The following is a 5,418-nucleotide window of genomic DNA, read 5'->3' on the forward strand; positions in this document are numbered from 1 at the left end:
ATTCAAGTCTAATCGAATGCCTTGACAAGAAAAACTAGTTAATGGTCGGTTGTCAGCCAAGCAAAAATATTTCCAGTTCTTTCACTTCACAATTATAAATAATAGTATAGTTATAAGAACAGATTCGATCCACAGGGAGATATGTGTTGTTATTCGTATTTGAAAACTTAAGTAACCTGGGGGGATTTTTGATTTTAAGTCTAAAGTAATTAAACTAATAATAACAACAAATAACAAATAAAGAGAATCAATAAATTGAAAATACTGGCTAAGGGTTCATCATCAATCATAAGACATGCACTTGACTAATAACTAGAGTTGTCACTCAATCACTCATTATCAAGAGTCCTAAATTACCTCATGACCAACAAATATACCCCTACTACATAATTAATATACCCCTCACTTTATCCACTTAAAAATAAAAATAGATTACATTAATACCCTCTCTTATAATTTTATTTCATTTTATCACATAGGCATATTTCTTTATGTAAGAACAATAAATTTCTCTCATTCCACCACCAGCTTTCCACCACCAGTCTACCACCGCCACCTCTTACTCCACCACCAGTTCACCACCACCGCCACCACCAGCCCACCACCTGTCCACCACAACCACCTCTACCATTTTACCACCACCATTAGTAGCACCACCACTTTCGGCGGCGCCGCCGGTGGTGTCAACAAGCAAAGTTGATCCCAAAAAAAATATCATAAAATAATAAAAAAATAAAAATAAATAATGTAGTGTCAACAACCGAAGTTGACCCTAAAAACAAAAATCAGAAGAAAAAAATAATTGTTTCCACAACCAAAGTTGATCCCGAAAAACAAAAGTCAAAAAATAATGATAAAACTCATCTGATGTCAACAATCATAGTTGTTCCCAGAAAATAAGAGGAGAAAAAATAATATGGGGTCAACAACTGAAGTTGATCCCCAATAAAAAAACCTAGCATTTTTAGGGGCCACCCAAAAGAAATTAAGGGCCAACAATAAGACAAAATAGGGTCACCCAAACGTAAATTGAAGCTAGCCCTTATCTCGCGTATTTCATAATGGCAAAATTACCCTTCCATAATCGGTAGTTAATACTACAATCGGTAGTTTAACTACAATCGGTAGTAAAGTGTGTTACTTTAACCTACGAATGTATTCAATTTTCAAATTTTGGTACTACCATAATCGGTAGTAAATTTAACTTCTGAATGTATATTGTCCCCAAAATGAGATTTTTCCAAAATCCTAAAATTTTCGAACTTTGGTGTGTTACTTTAACCTCCGAATATACTAAATTTTCGAATTTTAGCACTACCATAATCGGTAGTAAATTTAACTTCCGAACGTATATTGGCCCCAAAATGAGATTTTGCCAAAATCCTAAAATTTTCGAACTTTGGTACTACCATAATCGGTGGTAAAGTGAGTTACTTTAACCTCCGAATATACTAAATTTTCGAATTTCAGCACTACCATAATCGGTAGTAAATTTAACTTCCGAACGTATATTGGCCCCAAAATGAGATTTTGCAAAAATCCTAAAATTTTCGAACTTTGGTACTACCATAATCGGTAGTAAAGTGTATTACTTTAACCTCCGAATATACTCAATTTTCAAATTTTAGCACTACCATAATCGGTAGTAAATTTGACTTCCGAATGTATATTGGCCCCAAAATGTGATTTTGCAAAATCCTAAAATTTTCAAATTTTGGTACTACCATAATCGGTAGTAAAGTGTGTTACTTTAACCTCCGAATATATTTAATTTTCGAATATTAATACTACCATAATCGGTAGTAAATTTGACTTCAGAATGTATATTGGCCCCAAAATATGATTTTGCCAAAATCCTATAATTTTCGAACTTTGGCGCTACCATAATCGGTAGTAAAGTGAGTTACTTTAACCTCCGAATATACTAAATTTTCGAATTTTAGTACTACCATAATCAGAAGTAAATTGTGTTAATAAGTGATGCTTATTATCTGTCGATTGTGTTCATGGCCTCAAATTCAAATTTTCAAAACTTAACAAAAATTTCAAAATTTTCTACTTTCACAATCGGTAGTTTGATTGTGCGTAAATTTTTGTACAGAGAAATTTAATTTTTGGAATCAAGAATAATCGGTAGATATCGATCAATTTACTTACCGATTATGTTTCTGATAGTGTAAATCCAAAAACATCAACCATAATCGGTAGGTAAAATAGATAGTTATCTACCGATTATGTTTCTGTTACTGTAAATCCAAGAAAATTTTCGAATCAAATTTTTGATTTCAAGTAATAAAATCCTAATTTTGAATCACAACTACTATCATCTATTCGTTTTGTTTGTTGAACTCCTTTTTTTTATGTTCTCAGTTTCAACTTTAAAGTTAATGAATTTTGGGTTTTAATTTTAAACAATCAATCATAACATTTGTTTGATCGACGATCTTTGTTTTCAATCAAAATTAAAATGATGAAAAAAATTTCAGTGGGTAGAAAAGGGAAGAAGAAGAGGAATGATATGATCATGAAAATAAAGGATATAGGTTTAGATTTAGTATAAAGGTGAAGGACAATATAGACAATTTTCTATTTTTAAGACACCCTTAACCTCCTTTAATGGATGAGAATAAAAAAGTGGCCCCTAATTCTTTTTGAGTGGCCTCTAACAACGCAAGGATAAAAAAATCAGAAAATAATAATAAAAAAGATGGCGTCAACCGAAGTTGATCCCGAAAACAAAAATCAGTAAAATAAAAAATAGTGTCAACAACCAAAGTTGATCCCAAAATAAGGTATCAACAACCAAAGTTAACAAAAATTTAGTGTCAACAACCCAAGTTGATACGAAAATTAAAAATTCAAAAAATGTACAAATTATGTATAGCGTCAACAACCAAACTTGATCTCAAAAAATCGTGTCAACAATCAAAGTTGATGCCAAAATCTAATGTCAACAACCAAAATTGATCCCCAAAAATTGATTTACTAAAATCAGTGAGCCTGACGTGAATCGAACACGCATCTTCTGACTAGAGTCAGTTGTGAAACCATTACACCACAGGTTCGTCTAACATTGCTACTGCAATATTTCTGAAGTTTAATTTCAAGCAAATGAAAATGATGCTAATATTTCCAATGAAGTAATATTGCAGACTAACTTAACTTCGAATGCACAGCAAACAATGCTAACACTGCCAATGAAGTAGTAATGATCATTGCGACTTCACTGGCTAGGACTTGTAATAAATATGCTACAATAGTACTGATATAATCAAGAGAACGAACAAATATTTTGATATTTACTTGATGACCGACCTTTGGTGGAAATCACCGAGGTTAATGAATGTAAACTAAAAAAAATAGTCGAACAAGTTACATGCAACATAAAGATGAGTATAGACGGTATTAGTGTGTGTAATGTCCATAAAGGACTATATTAAGAACAAAATGTATGTTTTCTAAGAGCATGAGCTCGGTACTACTGTCTGTAACTTTCTGGCAAGTTACATGACCAATAGCTGAATCAGAAGCTTGTCTATCAAACAATTAAGGTGGGATGTCCCTTTTGCAAACATTAAATTGAAAAGAAAAAGGAAAAGAAAATGCCAGAAAGTCAAATACAACTATGACATTAATGAAGGGAAAAGGCCAGGCATTAGAAGGGGACTAAAGTAGTAAATAAACCATAAACCATTGACAGAAAAGTAAAGATATACCTTGCAAAAATGGAACTGAAACCTCTTCTCCAACTCTTAAGACATGTTCCTTCAAATTATTAAATTATAGAAGGTTGTGCTCGTGTTGTAATCTATAGAAGTATTACTACCACCAACCCAACAGTATCACCAATACAACACCAGTCCAGCAACCACCAACCCCAACAAATCACCATCACCACTGAGTTTACTACATATAAGTAATACTACCACCAACCCAACAGTATCACCATTCCAACACCAATCCAGTAACCACCAACCTAACAAATCATCCACTGAATTTATTACCACTAAGACCACCACCAATCCAATTCAATTGACTTAATCTAAAACACAGTAAATTAACTCAAAACTAAACAAACCAATTAACTCTATGAAACTCTACCATCACTACCTCCATAAATATAATACCACCAGCACCCACCAACCTCACTACCACAGGAAAGCTACCACCATCCACTCCATTGTAACAAGTGTCCACAACCACAACAATAACAACAGGACCAACACCAGTGCCACAACATCTACCACCAACAACACTTTTGCCTGGAATAACAAGACATGGAGAAATTTGCCTATTTCAGAGATGAATAAACAACCAAGAGCTCAAAATAAATAAAGAAATCACGTTGAATCAACACCAAAAATCAAAACCAAGATCCAATTTAGGTAATAATAACAGTAAGAGATCGACTTATCTTTTAATTCGCTTGTGATGATTGAATCCTTAGATCCACTAGTTGATGACTATTTTCATCCTCTTTTCACATTTGATACATCCAAGTCTCATAAACAAACATTGTTATCATCGATTTTGAGTTCTTCAAACTGAAATCGAAATAAATCTAATGTTTCTAATGATCAAGATTGAGTGTTGGAGATTAGGTTCTCACTGATTCATCGCCATATTAAATTTTTATAGCTGAGGAAAGTTGAAATCGGTCTATAATCGATTTAGGATGAGGTGGTGGTGGTGGATTCTCATCGCCTCTTCCCAATCGATGCTCGAGATTAGGTTTTAGGATTTAGTTTATCGTTGATTCATCACTAGATTTATGTTTATAGTTGAAAATCGATCTAAACCGATGGCTTGGGAAGTGGTGGTGGTGGTGGTGGTGGGAGAAATAAAGATAGTGGTGGTGGTGGGAGCGATGGAGACGGTGGCGGTCTGTTTTTCCAGAGAGCGACGAAGATGGTTATTAGAAATAAAGAAGAAATGGAAGTAAGAAGCATAAGAACCGACAATTAAAAAGAGGAAGGGTAAATATGGAAATAACAAAAAAAAGTTAGTGGACCCTAGTAGGCTTATAAATGGAGAAGGGTATATTTATTATATGATAAGGGATTTGTGAAGCCCATCAAAATAAGGGACATTTATATAATTACCACATATGAATACTACTCAGTGAGCAACCCAATGCAACGTGCTATTAAGTTTAATCCTCCAAGAGCTTTAAGTTCTATGAATTAGACCGATCCATGCAATAAAAATAGTACGAGTAAACTATTTAACATAGGTCGAGTTTCTATTTGTAATCACACAAAGGTTTTGAATATAATTGGTAATCAAAATATGCTACTTATGACAAGGTTCATCAACAATTACGTATCTCAAAACCCTAGTCTAGCTATAGAAATACATTCAAGATCATTTAGTAGCGCTCCTAAACAAACAACCATGCAATCATCCGTGGCGATAATA

At 33.5% G+C, this 5,418-nt stretch overlaps 1 long non-coding RNA gene across 2 annotated transcripts; it reads right to left on the reverse strand.

The window, feature by feature from the left end:
• Positions 1-2,543: 2,543 nt before the first annotated feature.
• Positions 2,544-4,911, reverse strand: LOC113297661. 2 transcript variants are annotated; one of them, XR_003333579.1, is made up of 2 exons: positions 3,717-4,911; positions 2,544-3,079 (listed from the first exon to the last, which is right to left on the reverse strand). It is a non-coding gene; the product is annotated as an uncharacterized LOC113297661 (long non-coding RNA). The 2 variants fall into 2 exon arrangements; XR_003333580.1 differs by having other exon boundaries at positions 2,544-3,090.
• Positions 4,912-5,418: the final 507 nt, after the last annotated feature.

The sequence above is a fragment of the Papaver somniferum genome, chromosome 7, assembly GCF_003573695.1.
Source record: "Papaver somniferum cultivar HN1 chromosome 7, ASM357369v1, whole genome shotgun sequence".
Classification (NCBI taxonomy): Eukaryota; Viridiplantae; Streptophyta; class Magnoliopsida; order Ranunculales; family Papaveraceae; genus Papaver; species Papaver somniferum.